Source organism: Euprymna scolopes, chromosome 28 (assembly GCF_053919585.1).
Source record: "Euprymna scolopes isolate OS-2025 chromosome 28, ASM5391958v1, whole genome shotgun sequence".
Taxonomy (NCBI): Eukaryota; Metazoa; Mollusca; class Cephalopoda; order Sepiida; family Sepiolidae; genus Euprymna; species Euprymna scolopes.
Genome location: NC_136509.1, coordinates 13279698 through 13298055, shown reverse-complemented (window position 1 = coordinate 13298055; position 18358 = coordinate 13279698). Strand labels below are relative to the sequence as shown.

At 32.3% G+C, this 18358-nt stretch overlaps 1 protein-coding gene across 4 annotated transcripts in view; it reads right to left on the bottom strand.

Annotated features, from left to right (window-relative positions):
- The window catches only part of LOC145249474 (protein FAM13A-like), a 388341-nt gene that overhangs the window by 306440 nt on the left and 63543 nt on the right, over positions 1 to 18358 (bottom strand). For all 4 annotated transcript variants that reach the window (XM_080111053.1, XM_080111056.1, XM_080111054.1 and 1 more), the window contains exon 2: positions 1102 to 1223. The gene's annotated coding sequence lies outside the window, so the exon portion shown is untranslated. The remainder of the gene's footprint in view (positions 1 to 1101; positions 1224 to 18358) is intronic.

The following is an 18358-nucleotide window of genomic DNA, read 5'->3' as shown; positions in this document are numbered from 1 at the left end:
ACACCCACACCCCCCCCCCCCTTGTGAGGATGGACAAATTGAAACAAGTAGATAGGATGACCACAAATGTTCCATGGCAGTGGAATCAATATTTGCAAAGAAGATCAAAACGCTTTAGGATATACTATTAACAACCCATAAGAAATTGAGCCATGAAAAAAAAAAGTCACAAAGGATAGTTTTAGAGAAAAGTTTTTTTCTCTCGAATGTTCAGGAACAACAAGGGATCCAATTTTACTCACAGAAGACATTTGAATGAAAATGAGAAAAAGATATTCAGACATTGTAGAAAACAATATCAGAGGACAAATTAATGGTTGCTGTGTTCAACACGTTTGAGTTACTAATCCTAAAAAACACATCAACAGGAAAACATAAAAATATGGACTTTATTAAACCCAAAAGTAAAAAGTATCGACTTCAGAGCAAGGCTAAAAAGGAGGGTGTTATGGCATGATGTTGGTTTACACTATTTCAGGACGAAATGGACTCAGACACTATATATAAAATTATAAAAGTGTCATGGCAGTCATAGCCACAGCATAAGACGTAGACTTTCTGTACTTTTGTGAATACACTTTTTTAAATATACCACTGTGTTGTTGTTATTATCTGCCTTTTAAGTTTACAACAATGAGGATTTGCTAAAAAATTAAAGTCAGTCTTAATGATTTTCTATTCAATATTTTGAGGATTTTCAATTTCCTTTAAAACATTTTAGGATCATAAATTCAATTTTTTTTTAACCTGATTATGCGGGAGTATTACATTTTTATTTTATTTTTACGAGTCACTACTTATTAAGCCCCAAGAAGCTACTCCAGGATAAAGATTGAGTATCAATTATTTTTTTTTTCCTTAATTCTTAATCACTAATACCAAAAAGAAAAATAATTTTAGAAAACTCAATTTTTAAAGAAATTTCACAAGTTGAATCTGAAACTGACAAATTTTTCAAGAAAAAGTAAGAGAGTCAATCATGCTGAAAATTCTTAAAGAAAGAAGACATAAAAAAAAAATGAATTAAAAAAATTTTTTTAAATTGAAACAAAATTTTTTTTAATAAGATAAAAAATAAGATGAGGGTTCATTGGAACTCACCTTGTCACGGTTGCTTCAAAGTTCTGCAAGCAAGCAACTGAAGTCTCCACATTCAGGTGTCAATCTGTCACAAAGTGAGTGGACTTCAGCTAACCCTGCAGTAGTGCTGGGTCAGACAGGGACTGAAAGAAAGAATTAAAAAAAAAAAAATGTTCAATAAATTTATCACAACTATTAGAAATACAATTGCATTAGACTTAACATTTCACTAGAGTCGATTCAATGTTTATATTTTGTTTGTAACTTCCTGATAATTTAACCCCTAAAGCCATTATAAAAAAAATAAAAAGGACAGATAAATTAGTGCAATAATATTAAGATATGGTTGTGTGAAGGTAAAGTCAGATTACCTAATTTTTAACCTTATGTGAAAATTTACCAGAGTGGAATTTTCCAATTAGCATTAAAGTAAAGTTGCCTATATACATAAACAAAAAAGAAAAAAAAATGTACATTTGTGGTATATATTTTTATTTTCATGAAATGTTACAGAAAAATTAGGCAGAAGGCCACTCAAAAATTGGGTGGGAGGGTGGGATCTTTGATCATCCTTGTCACTATACCTTTTGTTGGTCTATGCTATTCCTAGCTAAAGTTTTCATTCACCACAATACCGCAAATAAACCAGGGGTAGTCGTACTTAAGATTCCCTAATCAAATCGTTTTTTATCTTCTCTTTTATCTATTCTATCTTTTTATATATATATATATATATATATATATATGTATGTATATGTGTGTGAACTCATTTCTTCCCCTCCGAGTTTGACCTATTGGATTGAAAACCTAAACATTTTTCTCAGATGTACTATGCACAAACTGCATCATGATATCTGAGATGTGTTATAAGCATATTACCTATCCAATACCTTGTTGCTCGGAGCTTCCTATATTTTATCTGGTGAGAGTTCACTGACAAAATCGATTATGATCAATGGAAGTAGTAAACTCCTCTATTAAATTCATCCTTCCACCACCACCTATTTACACCACCCGTTACCGTTCACAGGAGATGGACGAACACCGGGTTAGGTTTTTATAAAAACTGGATTCAAATTTAGGTGAACCGCACCATGCTAACTTTTACGTTGGTTAAATAAAAACAAACACAAAACAAAAAACTTTACAATTTCTTTCATTAGAATAAAAAATATATTCATTCAATCCCGTTTAATTTTGCGTTGTCTTTTTCTGTTTCCCATTTCCCGATCATTACATTTTTTTTTTTTTTTTTTTTTTTTTTTAAATTTTATTTAACACCGGATTAGGTTTTTATAAAAACTGGATTCCAATCTAAGGGGAACGCGCCACGCTAACATTTACATTGGTTATATAAAAACAAACACAAAACAAAAAAACTTTACAATTTCTTTCATTTTCCCTTTCATTTCTGTTGGAAACATCCGTCTCACGTTCGTATATAACAAGATATTTTCATTGTAGATTTCGGGGTGCTAAAACCGAGATGATGGGGATTCTTCCATTACACCAAATCAAGCCACAGCAATGCGTGCCGGGCTATAGCTAGTAAATAAATAAATAGTAAATTGCGTGTGTGTATAATATATATATATATATATATATATATATATATAGTAAAAAATTTATTAAAAAGATGAAAAATATACATTAGATTTTATTATATATACATATATATACTTTTTATTTGTTTAACATAAGCATTTATGTCACTACACGTACATTGGTATATTTCGGTCGGCTACTTATAAGTAACTAGAGACCGTTTTAGTGATATTGCCTATACATTTATAAAGAGATGAAAAAAAGGAATAAACCAAGTTACATGTCCAACATTTGGTCTTTATTGTAAGACTTCTGGATGAATAAATTGAAAAAAAAATATCAGTATGATATTTGAAAATATATTTGTGAAAAGTATGAGTTTGTTCTATTTCAGAACGGAAAAAAATCGTTAGAAATTTAAAAAAAAAAAAGAAAAAAAAGTTATAGCGTGAAGAGAGTAAGTTTTTTTAATGTCCTATAACCATTAATATATTGTAAAAAAAGATATGCAATTTATATTCTTTTTGGAATAAATATGGCCATTATAATTCAAATGTAACTGAAATGAAATGAGTGTATTTTTGTTATGTACTTTATTAACTCATATGCATTAATTATTATAGGTGGTGTTTTCTATGGTGTGAGAGAGTTAACCTGTGTCTAAAATTAAATTATGTTCTTTTAATACGAGTTAACTTATTAATGGAGAAGATAAATTAGTACTAATAAAAACAATCAATATTTTTTTAAAGCTTAAAATACAAATTCTTAATCAATATATAAAAATCTTTTTGTACACAAGTAGGTAGGTTTTATTTAAATTTAATTGCTATTTCTTTCAAACGTTTTTTCTATGATGCTATTTTCTTAAAAATTAAGTTTTAAAGTTGATAAAAGTAACCTTCATAAACATGGAATCTCAATATGAAACAAATCTAAGTAGCATTTTCTTTTTTTCACCAGAAAAAAAAAACAAAAAAAAAACATTGATTTATTATTTTCTTTTTCATTTCATAACCAATAGGAACCGTTTCTGATAATAATCAACCGTTTACTTGTATATGATGGAAAACATGAAAATGCAATGACTTGCATAATTTGGTTTGTATCAAAAAAAAAAAAAAAGATTAGAAATCAGTTGGTATTAGATTTCTACTCTTATATGAAAAATCCTATTATAGGAGAGCAGAAATAGCTACGGTCCTAGGACAAAATTGTTCATTAGATGCCATCTGCTGTATTGCAGGAATCTGTTCGTGGTCATTTTCTGTTTGTTGCATATATTAACGACATAAATGATAACTTAAAGAAAGCCACAGCACTTAAATATGCAAAGGACGTCAAGCTGTATCTAGAGATATAAAGGACAGATACTGGACTCCAAATATTTCCTGCAATCAAAGCTTAATACAATGTAACATTAGATCATAGACTGTCAACTGAAGCAGGCTGAGGATAAGTATCCCGCCATGCATTTTGGGAGGGAAAATCTAATGACCATATACTCTCTTCAATATCAAAAAGTCTTCTCATAAATATGACTTGGGCATTAGATCAGCAGCGATTTGCGTTTGACAAATCACATCTCTAAAATTGTCAAGAAGGTCGAGGATGTCTTGGTATCGCTCAGCAAGACAACTTAGCTGCTCTCAAACTATTCATTTAAGATTATACAGCTATGTTGCAAGTGCACTTAGAACTTGCTTAGACCATTGACTGCATGAAAATCATTCAGAGACATGCAATCAGTAGACACCGGACTTACTCTGAACACTGCTTTCTAAGAGATTGGATTTATTAAAGATTTGATGTCTAGCAATTCTTGATAAACATGTATTTATGTCTTAACAACAGGAAGGGGACAGTAGCTAGGTAGTTAACGACACGGACTGAAAACCTGGTGTGTAAAGTTCCAAACCAGTTTGTTCCACAAAAACACTTTCACTTAGAATGTTGGCAACCTTCATGTGATTTTTTCTGTAAGTACTCAATATTTTTCTAGAAAAAACTTTTAACGAAAGATATCGGGGAAACAAATGCCAACAATAATCATCTGATTTCATACAAAATGCATGGTGTCCAATAACAACAATCCTATAATGTCCAATCCTTCCTTAATTTGGTAGGGGGACTGGCACCATGATAGTATCATAGCTGCCTGGATAATTTCTGGTGAAAATCCAGAAGTTGGCACCATTATCCTCTAGTTGCTTGCATGTAGCAAATAAATGTATCATGCACAGAAACACAAATCAATGGAGAGAAAGTGGAAAGGTTGCTTTTATATCATTCCGTTCGACTATTCTGTGTGAAGCCTTCTTTCGACTTTGTATGTAATCACCGAGCCGTGCTGCCCTTGTTGTCAGGAGTGAACACCTACAATTCTGCAGATTAAAAAGCTGCGACCAATGAGGTAGAATCCTTGCAGAACAGACAATCCTAAAACAAGATCTCTACGAGTTATGTACAGAAGTCCGTCTCACCAAACAAATGTCTACAACTCAAAGCACCTTTTGTTTTAGATACAGACATACCTACAAAATCAGAAACATGGCTCTCATAACTTTTGGAAAAATTTTCTTTCATGCTCAGAATTGTTGAAGCACGAAATAAACTGCATGCATCACTTGTTTTCTGATGAGACACTGTACGTTTTAAAATCCTACTTCCAAAAATTTGCCAAAACTACACCTGAAGTTTTTTCTCCAAGTGTGCACTTGATAAATTTTTTGATAAATTGTGATGAAGCACAAGTGCATATATATTAGCGATGGGACGATTCCAATATCCCCCCCCACCCAATTCCGTTATAATTACTGATTACGTGCTAAATTACTAATTCTAATTCTTTATAGATCTCTAATTATTTAACTATAGAGTTGTTATTTTTCCTGATTTCCATAAAAACACGTTAAATATGCAGATATTTTCCTAAACGGTAAAATACACTTGCGGAGGATGATCTATCGATTTTAGTTTTACTGGTAAGTTAAAAATCAGTAAATATTGTTTGATAATTATTATCAGCAATGGAAGATTTTGGTGTAAACAAAATTAAATAAAAAACAAAAGAATCGTTCTGGCATCGGAAAATAGGCATCAATTTTTTCCGATTCTGATAACCCCAAATTTTCCAATTTTTCTGATTCTGGATTAATCGTTCCAACACTAATATATATAAGTGAGAATGTGTATGAGGACACTTTTCAACCTATATACTCAAACTTTTGATCTACAGACTTGAATTTTGCTATATAAGGTATTCAGACATATGGGAAACTTATTCAGTTTTCATCAGAAAAAAAGGTTGCTAAGGGGTAAAAATAGAAAAATTGGTACGTGGAGGTCATCAGATTTTTATCTGCTTCACGAATGCACATACGTGAATCGTTCACATGACAGATTCCTTACGTTAAGAATAAGTAGGTTTCAAAACACTTTAAAGATCATATCAAGCTGGCCTAGTGGTTATTGAACTTGATTCACTGTCTTAAGGTTTTGATTTAGATCTCAGCTCGAGTATTGTTTTTTTCATACAAAAATGTAACTATTATAATGCTCGTATGCATATGTCTCAGTTTCTGTATGAATTAGAATATAATATTTATGCACATTTTACAATCGGGAGGCTTGCTAGTATATATATATATATATATATATGTAAGGATGAAATATGATATCATAAAATAAAATGCTGTGGGGATGGAATTATGAAAAAGAAAAAAAGGAACAACAATCAAACAAAGAAAAATAAAACAAGAGATTTACCAGTTTCATTTGAATCAACAAACGTCTTTAGAAAAATTTGAGTGTAGATCTTGCCTTTGTCTTTTTCATACATTCTATTTCCACAGCATTTCATTTTATGATCAATCATATTTTATTATATATATATATATATATATATATATATATATATATATATATATATATATATATTCCATATGTGTGTGTTTGTGCGCGCTGACAACCAAAGTGCTATGGAATTAGCAAAGAATACTATTCATAATTTAATTTTTGCCCATAAAACGAGAATTACAGAGATCAGTTTGAATTAGATTGCTACAGTTAAATGAAAAATCTTATTATACCATAATTACTTTCTAGTAGATTGTACCATGCCAGTCTTAATTCTAAATCTACATTAGCTATTATCGGTCAATGTCCAGTTTGCAGTCACTTAACAGTCATTTGCAAATGAAAGAAATCTGCCTAAATCATGTTAGTTTCACATAACTATTTGATGAGATTTCCAGGAACATTTTAGCTGAGATTATATTTGGTTAATGAAGTTGCAATTACATTTAACCATTCAGATCAAATCTAAAATTTCTTTTAAGGATCTTTCAAACACGGATAGCTTGTAGCTAAGTCTGAATCCTCTCAGTTTATGGCCATATGTGAAAAACACTAGTTCTCATGCAATCACCAAAGTTAAAATATTGAAAGTTCACAAAAACATAATACTACTTAATTATTGCAGTGTTTATAGGCACCTACCCCAAAGAGACTTGAATTTAACTCATGCGTGTAGAATCGGTCATCTTTTATTTTCAATGAACAAGTTCAACAGTATTTAAAAATGAACTTAAAGCTAATTTTTGTTTTCAATAATGCTCAATATAAAAAGGTAGAGCTTTATAAATATACTTTTTATAAACATTTGATACTGATCCAGCTCACGAACCAGACAAAACAAATTTTTATTGTTTATTTTTCTCTGACAATTGATGATTTTAACTCTTTATGATCTGAATTATGATGTAGCTGATTAAAAAATATTAATTTTAGATGGCGGCATACTGAATGTAAGCAATGGACAATTGCAATCTGGAGGTATCTGGCATCTACCCAGATACTGAACTAATACGTACAAGGTGTGTTTGAATCAATTTCTACTTTATGCCATTATATTCATTTATTTATGGCTGAACCAGGTCATAAAGGGTTAAGGATCTTTCAAACATGGTTAGCTTGTAGCTGTCTGAATGATCACAGTTTTAGCCATATGTTGAAAACACTAGTTCTCATGCAATACCAAAGTTAAGCAATATTGTACCTGATCATTACTTTGTTGGGGAGATGCTCAAGAATGCCAGAGAAAGTTTGATTTTTACGCATCAGTCGTTATAAGCTGCCTTCAATATTTTTCTCTTTTTAAACATTTTTTTAAAATAGCAAATTTACAATAGTTTATCCCTACTTGAGACTGAATGAGGTGTGTGTGTGTGTGTGTGTGTGTACGTGCATGTGTGTAGGGGGAAGATCTACTTTTTTTTAATGATATGCAATTGATCTAATAAGATCAATAACTCGTCATCGAGGATTCCATAGTCTATAACCATATCCATTAGGCTAATAAAGCACTTTTCCTTTAAAATTGCAATACCATAATAAAGAGAGCATGTTGACATTAAGTGATCTATTCAGAAAGATTTGTTTGCACGGGTTTCAAAGTTTCATGTAAATGGTCAAAAAAATACCTGATCAATGTTAGAACAGACCTTAAACACAAGCATAAAAATGGAGATAAAAGAAAAATAAAACTCATTCCAAAATGGCCAACAAATAGATTTAATATACAAGAGATGTGATATAAATTGTACAACACTAAGGCTTAATATATGTGCATTACTATTTTCAAGAATAACAATCTGTTGCCAGAAAAAAAAAAATTACAGGACATATATTTTTCTATCGCTTCTGGATATAAAAACAAAAAATAAATAAAAAAATAAAAGTATTCTAATTTCAAATGAAGTAATATTTAGTGTTTTTATTTTCAGAAGAAAACAAAGGTGCTACAAACAATATATTTATTTTTTACTCCCGTTCACTTCTAACGGGGCATATCGCCACTTTTTTACTCCCCGTTCACTTCTAACAGGACATATTGCCACTTTTTTACTCCCTGTTCACTTCTAACAGGGCATATCGCCACTTGAATGTAAGGAGTTACTATTTGGAAAAAATTAAGATGTTGGTTTACATTACATTTAAACTTATTCATATCAGTACAGTCAGGAAAGCAGGCAGCAGGAAGGGAATTCTAAAGTATAGCTGTTTGAGGGAAGAAACTATTAGAGTAGAAAGCTTTCTGGGATTTAGGGATCTCAACAGTGAAGGCGGGGGATATGATTTTGTTGCTAAGTGGGTTTGTTGGGGAGATGTACATCAAGGGGGCACAAGTGCAACAAGTTTATCAGAGCACATTCCATTAAAATATGTGCCTGTTTTACAATAAAACAGGCACAGATGCAACATTGCGGCGATGGGACAGGGGTTGAAGCTTAGTTAACAAAGTATATGTGAATCTATATATGTTATCTATATATGTTTATATTGAAAAAAATTAAACAAATGGAAACTTATTGCAATAATTAAATATTTATTTGTTGGTCTTTGTCTTAGGCAAAGAAAAGAAAGAAAAAACATTTTAGGAGACGTATTCTTAATGCCAAATCCAGCATCAATAATTTAACACATCTATTTAAGATTTTTTTTTTTTTTTCCACATACAACAATTATTAACATAAGATATGTATAAAATAAATTCCACCTTGTAGACAAGAATATAAGTTAGTTGTGGGACTAAATACCTCTGCCTGACAACATCAGAATGGGTCAAAGTCTTATCTGAGTCTTACTTCATATATAAAGTACCAAGGCTTCATTGGCTACAATATGGTTCAAATACTGAGTCTTATCCATTCTTTCAACATAGTTATACCAACTAAGTCTTCTGTTCCGCATACATTTCTCTATACTATCTAGATTTTATCTTCCTCTGAGGTCATCAGATCTAAGCCTGCATTTAACACTCACATTACACATCAATTATACCTTTCTCATATCATTTCTCTCCTTGCAAGAAATATCATCAACCTTCATTGTCCAGATTTCACTCCCATACACCACACTGCATACACAGGCCTGATAAACTCTTCCCTTGGTTAACGGTGGTAACACTGCCAGTTAGCCATGACAGATTTTCCCTGAATTCTTGCAATCACACTAGCACCTGCTCCAATGATATCACAAAGGTAATAAAACATCAAAAGAAATCTGAATAGATTCGTTATCCAAATATACTTTCTCCACACTTGAGTTCATCCCTCTCCCATTTTCATGCTGTACCAACAACTACATTTGTTTATGACAAGTCAATGCTCATCTATATATTAATACGATAGCGTGTGTGTTATTTTGTGTCATGCTTACATCCGGGTCGTTTAATTGTTATGTACATCCATTTCTTGTCATAAATAATTTTACTAAGAATTTTTCATAAGTTTTGGTTTCGATTATAACTGATAGCACTCCAGTAATCTATTTTTTTTTTTTTTTTTTTTTATATATATAATTTTATCAAGAATATTTATAAGTTTTGGTTATGGATGAAGGAACCCAAATATATATATATATATATATATATATATATATTCCTAAATTTTTACTTTGGTTTTGATTCAAGCTAATGCACCCCAGTCATATGGATACATTTTTTTTTTTTTTTTTTTTTTTAAATCGCAACATCATAATATATAAAAACCGACAGAACATTAACTATAATAATATATACGAAATCTGCAAGAATTAAAATATATTCAAGTGTACTTTACGACTAGGCTTTGCCGGGCGTTCATGCTAGCTTAGATAAATACTTTTGCAGTTTTAACAAAAGGGCTACAATAATATCAGAGCGTCTCCACTTACACTGAACATCTACAGAATGCCAACATCAATATATTACATATGAATGAGTCTCTTGTGGAATTTCCACAGGTCTCGCTAGTTAATGATTATTCAGACAACCATTCTCATCTTTTAATTCTGTTAATTCTTGCACTTGCATAACATTTTAACATTTACCCAATTCTTTCTGTCTTAAAAATTTTTTTAAATAAAAAAAAAGAAAAGAGAAATGGATCCAATCCGTATTGAAATTGGATCCACTATAGTTAACAGATCCTTACTGGGTCAGCTGGGCCCCTTTTACTCTTCAATGACTGTTAGGTCTTGACCTTTAATTATTGAAAACAAGAGATCCTCTGTTCTGAAAAGCAACACAAACTTAATATATCACACACAGAATGATAAGGGGAGCCATTGTTTTCGAGAAAGGAAATATTTATGTGTAACAAAAAAAAAGGGGGGGGTAAGTTATACAATAGAAATATCTAAAGTTTGTTGGTAAGAATGTGTGATACTTGATACCTAACTTAAAAGAAAAATAAATGAATGGTTTTGAATTGAAGATGATTTTTTGTCAATATTTTTGGCTGCCATAACATGTGGCACTCAACCATTTAAAATTATGCTCTGTAATGATTATTTGGAAACTACTTTTAGACAAATTAAAACGAAGAGTAAAATGCTTTTGTTAATAGATTTAAGAATGGCGATCAAGTATTGTGAATTTGATATTTTTGCCATTTTAAGAATAACTATTAGCAGAAATTAAACCTGTTGCATATTTTTGTTTTATACAGGGTGGAATGATAAAATTGTTGTCATAGAAAAGACGACATGATTCCATTTCCATTTGATGAAAACCAGTTTTCTTCTTTGCTGCAGACCATCTACTAGTTGGCCAGTTGTGTACAAATCCAAAGAGCGATAGAAACCTTTCATGTCTGAAAGTGACACAATGTTTAACAAGTGAGATCAGAGATGCACCGCTGTACAACTCATGCACTATTGATCCAAGTTATGACAACAGGACCATTGCCAGCACCCTCCAAATGTATCACTCGATTGCCACGAATAACAGAGACATACCCACGGTAGGGTTCTATGGACAAATTTATCTTTAGTTGACCTTTGACAACTAAATATTTTTGTTTACTAGCCAAACCTATATGATTTTTAGAATGTGACATCTTCATTCTGTGATGAGTATGTACATCATGAAAATTTTTTTTTTTTTTTTTTTTAAATAAGTAATTCTAAATATACAAATTTTATGTTGATACTTGACGGTATAAAAATTCTAATTCCTTCAGATATTTTTTAAACAGCCTTCACTAAAAAATAATCATATTGTTCTATTAAACTTTTATTGTTTAAATAATTTAACTTTGTTTTTTATAAAACGAACAAAGTTGAAAAAGATATTTTTCACTCAGTAGTGAGCTTTGGAAAATTGTCAGTGAAAGAAATACAATCGCCAAAAGATAAGCGTTTCATTATTTCTAGTCGCCATTTTGAAAACCACTCTCAAATGCGATTGTTTCATTCGCAATGTAGAGCCCTGCAGGGTGATGGAAAAAAAAAAAAAAAAAAGGTTTCCGGCCACGGTTATGGTCTTAGGTGTGGTTTCAAGTAAGGGTAACATCATGCCACCTCATGTTTTCGAAGTTAGCTTGAAAGTCAATACCAAAGTGTACCTGGATGTGCTGAAGAGTGTGGGGATTCCCTGGTGCAATCAGTTCTTTTTTTGTTGCAAACCATTTACTAGTTGGCCAGTTGTGTACATATCCCAAGAGTGATAGGAACCTTCCATCATGTGTAGAATTAACACATGTTCAACAAGCAAGATCCGAGATGCGCTGCTGTACAACTCAGGCTCCCTACCAATCCAAGTAATAACATAGGACCATTGCCAGCACCCTCAAAATGCATCGCTGGATTGCTACAAATACCATGATCGTGCCCAGGGTGATGAAAACAGTTTTCGGCCACAGTTATGGTCTTTGGTGTGCTTTCAAGTGAGAACCACATCATGCCATGTCACATCTTTGAAGTTGGCTTGAATATCAACGCCAAAGTGTACCTGGATGTGCTGGGTGTGGCAGCAGGACTCGGCACCAACCCACAAGTTCAAAGAGACCCAGGCTTGGCTTCAGATGGAGTGCTACAACTTTGTACCCTTCTCTCACTGCCCCCCCCTTCTCCCCTGGCCTGAACCTGCTAGACTACTTCCCATAATACCAAAGCCAACGTGATTGCTGCCATCTGAGCACCCACCGGCACTTGTGGGAAAGGCATGTTCCGTCCATGTATCAAGGCGGTGATTGAAGCTGAAGGCAAGAATATTTTTGAAAGCAAGCAAAAATTTCTTTTAGTATAGGTTATTTGACCCCGGAAAGGGATCTTGCGTAATTTTTTGTGGTATGTGTAACCATTTTTTTTTTTTTTTTTTTTTTTTTTTTACACAAGTGCAGTGGAATTATGGATAAGGTTGATAGAGAACAATCAATTTGTGAAACAAGTCTAAGACAATGGAGACGGATGAGAACTTGGATGTTGAGAAAGTACATCTGGATAGTGAAGCTATTGGGAGTTATCAAGAAGTTTTGTTACCTTCATATCATTGGAGCAGGTGCTAGTGTCTTTGCAAGACTTAAAAATGGTCAGAATAAATTCATGGAACTTTTGCCATTACTATTAACCAGCAGAGCATTACCACAGGAATGTGATGATGTATGGAAATGAAACGTGCCCAGTGAGGACATGCGTTGCATGGAGAGAAATAATATCAGATACTGTGGATGGATGCATGGATGAGTGTATGTGTGAGTATGTATGAAACTTGAAAACAGGCTTAAATTTGATGACCTCAGAGGAAGATTAAATCTGGACAGTATAGGAAGATATGTGCAGAACAAGAGACTTTGTTGATATGACCACATCGAAAGAATGATTAAGAATTCTTTGGTTAGAACATGTAAAACGATTGAGTTAGCAGGTCCAGTTCACAAAGGAAGGCTAAGGAAAACATGGGAGGAAGTGATAAGAATGGACTCGGGAGAAAGAGGAATAAATAAGGACCTAGGTTAGCTTAGAAATCAATATCTACAAACCATCCATCACATTGATTTGATTCGAATCATCCTATGTGAGTAGGCATACGTGAAACATCGACAAATTTCAAACTCCAGAGCTCATGGCTGTGACGGCTTTTTTTTTTTCTTCTAATGGCTGGATATATATATATATATATATATGTATATAGATCAGAACACTTGAATACAGTGCTTGGAATTCCTAAATGGTCACCAATTTTATAATGACCAGAATCAATGTTGTGTCAATGCAATTATGTTGTACCAACAAATGGCAGCATAAAAATAGACATTAAAATTATATATATGACTTTAGCCTATTAAAAACGAGCATAACCTATAGGACTGACTTAAAATGAGTGTTTTATGCAAAATTGATGGTTGAATATGGTTAAACTTGTGCTCAGTTTTGCATTAAATGTTAATCCTATTAATTTCTAACTGTACATCGAACAGATACCATAATACTTAATTCACTGCACCTAATAACAAAGTTCCTGACAAACCGCCCCCTTAGACACTTTATCAGAACGATTACTACGATATTGTCCCATTGATTACTGTACCCACAATAACCCTTATCCCCGAGTGGCCTCCGGGCCTTGATAAGTAGTGACTTCCATGTAAAAAAAAAAAAAAAAAAAAGTACATAAATATCAGCCAGATTGGCTCAGTAGTTTATAAGAAAGTCGAATGGAAAAACAGATAAAGAGAAATAATATATATATATATATATATATATATATGTTTTTAACTTTTTTAAAGTGTTTTTTTAACATGTTTTATGAACTATTTGCTTATATATATATATATATATATATATATATATATATTTTTATAAATAATTGAATTCATTCAAAATGTATCGCAAAAACAAATAACATCTAAGTAAATCATGATATATCCAAGCAGTCGTGCAGGATGGACGAAGGGTAAGAGTTTAGGCTCCTTACCATGGAGTTCCGATTTCGAATCTCGCTACATTCAGACACTCTGATGAGTCGTAAACGACAAAACATGTGTCAGTGGATAATTATATTTTAAAAACTATATACGCCGCTCCTCATATTGGGGTACCAAATTGGTTAAAGGGAAAATTATTCCCAACTCCCATTTAGGTAAAAAATACACTTTTGTAAATAATTGAATTCATTCAAACGTATCGCAAAAACCAAAACAAATAACATCTAAAATTATATACATATATACATGTATATATATATATATATATATATATATATATATATATATATATATACATATACACACACACACACACACACACAGAATTTACAAGATGAATGTTGCACATACGACATAAGCATAAAAATATGCAAACAAAATAAAGCAAATTATACAGAAACAAGTTTTTTCAGAAGAAACTCATTCATAAATATAAACACTAATTATTATTTACTGAGAGAGCAATGGTATGAGCAACCATTATAATTGCAAAAATTTCTTTTACCAAAAGAATCTTTTTACACATTTTTTTTTTTTATCTATGAATGAAAGCAATGAGATCAGCAAGATTAAACAAATCTGTTTTTGTGGCCAACTTTGCTGCCGTTCATGTCTTCGCACTAACCCAGTTTTTCGTGCTTTTGAAGTCATTTGGATTTGGTTGTTTTTTTTTCATTTTGCTGTCTTTTTTGCTGTTTATTTAGTTGCAGCATCCTTGCATCTCTAGAGTTTGTTTACATTCCTATGAGAACACCAAATAAAATGTACGAGGTGCCTTCAATAAGTTTCCAAACGGTTTCATACGAGAACTTTTATTGATAGTATACTCATGAAACTAGTCCCCTTCAAAATAATCTCCCCCCCCCCTGCAATGCACTTATTGTACCATTCCAACAACTTCTGGAGGACTCCATGAAAGTCCTCTTGTATGAGCGTGTCAATGACCCATGTCACATCCACTTTCATCTCCTCAATTGTCTCATAACGACAGCTAAGGTTTTCCTTGAGCTTAAGGAATAACCAAAAGTCACAGGGAGCAAGATCTGGACTATAAGGAGGATGAGGAATTGTCTTGATGCCCATCTTGGTCAAACTCTGTGACAAGGATGAAGCACCCTTGGGACAAACTTCACGCAAATCTTGCCCATCTTCAGTTTCTCATGAATAATTATGTGTACAGTTCCCACACTGACATCAAACTGTGCACGTATTGTCTCTATAGGCACCTGACGGTCCTTATCCATGAAATTCCTTATTTGGCCAATCAACTCTGGTGTTCTGACTTCTTCACTTCCCCTACACCTCTCTTCATCCCTCAGACTTCCTGCCTTCCTTGAATTTCTTATGCCACTCAAAAACTGATGCTCGATTCATGCAAGATGGTCGAAAAGCATCTGAAGCACTTCATGTTTTTGTGGCATTTTTCTAAGTTTAAAACAATTCTATTGCACATCGTTCTTCTAAAGTATCCTCATGTCCAGATTGCATTTTTGAAATTCACCAGCTGTGACAATCAGGCTTTAGTAGGGTGTATTCCAATTCTTGCTGTAGCTATTCATTTAAAGCTGAAATCATAAAAATTGGTCAGGCATCTCAAAATCTATAGCAATAACATACTGAATTTTCAAAAGTCTACAACAATTTTCAATTTTTAGACAAAAAAGTCTGAAAACTTCTTGAAGGCATCTTGTATCTTCACCATTTCCAAGGTAAAAAGTCTAATAAAAATTCAGAGAAAATATATATAAAACAAAAAGTTGTTGGTAGGTTAGGTTTCTGAATTTTTGAGATGAGAATTGATTATTTGTATTATTCAGAATATTTGCATCGCACAACAACTCTTGGCGTCATGGATAAAGCACTTGATAAAATTCATTTCCAAGTTACACTCTTTTGGAGGTTGAAGGGTCAATCCTCAGTGTAGGCGACACTAAATATACAATCGTGAATAAGTTAGGATTTTTACCTTGTCACGACTAAAAGTTGAAAGTTTAATCATGCTATTCGGTGGATTGAATAAAGGGTTCCATTCGAAATTATAGAGTTCAACAAGAAACATCTGAAGAAGATCAGAGGTTACATCGATCAAAATGTTGTGCAAATAATACTCAACATGAGAACAGTATTCCGAATAACACAATTTGTGTTGTGCCTTGACATTACCATTAAACGATTGATCTAAGAGCTCATCTAACTGCTGATTTGGATTCAGCTCATTAGATTCATTGTTTTTATCAACGTTCTTGAACCTTTTTATCGTCGGCCCCCAAAAATCAACAGAAATTATACCATTTCTGTAATTATCTGGTTCCTGTTGATTTTGCAGTGGAAGTTTAGTTCTGTGCAGCTCTAGGAGGTCCACCCTCCTAGACCTTGCATTCTCTCTTTGAGAAGGGGTTAATTTATTGCTAATCACCTGAGATACTCTCACAGAGGTATGCCGACAGGGCTGCCCAAGCACTTTTTGCAGGTAAGAGTGCCCTTCCTCGGGGGCACTGACTTTTCAATCCCACTTTCTGATCCTGGTGTTTAAGTTCCTGCAGTGAGAGAGAACTAAACACTTTCTTTTTTTTTTTTTTAACGAGTTTAAAAAAAAAAAGTACATAAAAATTACATTAGAAATAAAACAAACGTTCTGCCACTTTTAGCGATTCCTTTCCCGCTGACCATATATTTTCTTACAATAATTTGTCAGCAAGAAGAAAAGAAATCTTCACTTATTTTTAAGTCAAATCGACAAAATCCAAAATGGATTTCTGAATTTTGTAAAGATCACAAGAGAAATAAACACGAAATCATAATATATAAATAGCTATCTCAAATAAAAAAAAATTTTATTTTGACTAAAAAGTTAATTTATGGAAGACAATATAATGCAGAGGTGTCACAAATCGACACAAACTGAAGCATAATTTGCTTCAGTTTGTGTCGATTTGTGACACCTCTGTGAGACATGTAAAGACGGAATAAGCAATGCAGATTCACATCTTATTAATACAACGCACACACAATTACTTTATTTAATCACATAAATTAATATGCAAATTTTCTGTATTTACTTCAACAGTGCTCAATACATAGGTAGAGCTAGGTAGTAAGTTATGAAAAATATATATGGCAATTAAGCTATAGAATATTCAGCGTAGCTTAATTGTCATAACTTACTATATATATACATTACATACACACAAGTAACATTCCATTGTGTTCTTACTTGTGTCAGTATGGTATGATGGCAGTTCTGTATTGTGTTGGCACAAATCTTTACAAAAGAATGATGCCAACTTTTTAGAACATGAAAGTCACCAAAATACGACCATTCAAAGTGATGGAAATTGGAAAACTTGTGTTCTGTGCTATTGATTCAAAAGCCAAATTTAAGTGTATAAGTAAAAATGTAAGGTTTGAACAAGTAGAAAATCCTTAAGAATTTAAGGTCATCTTGTGGTACATAAAATATAATGAAAGCAATATTTTTTAGATCCAACTAGCCTAAACATTAAGTAACATCCCAATACCTTAAAAAATAAAAATGTAAGCACAACTTTAACTGTTCATATAAAATTCATTTCTACAGCTAACACATTGAATCTTATGATTCATGGCACAGTAGAAATCAAGCTAGATTCTTATTCTAATTAATAAACAAAATGAATGCTTCATATTTGGACTATATAAAAAGAGATAGATATAATTTTATACTCACTAAGGTTTTCAACTTTGATCTTTTTCTTTTTTTTTTTTTTATAAAAGACAACTTGAAACCCTATATTAAGACCACTATGGTGCATCATATTAACGAGTTATGCTTTTTTCTTTAGGATAAAACCGTTTTTATATGCATAGAGACATACAATATTGTGCAGATCACTCCTTCAACTTTAAATAAATCTTCCATAACTAAAAGGAAAAACTATTAATGACACCAAAGAAATGTTACATATGTAAAGATAAAATTAAATTTTGTTTACGTTCAAACGTTA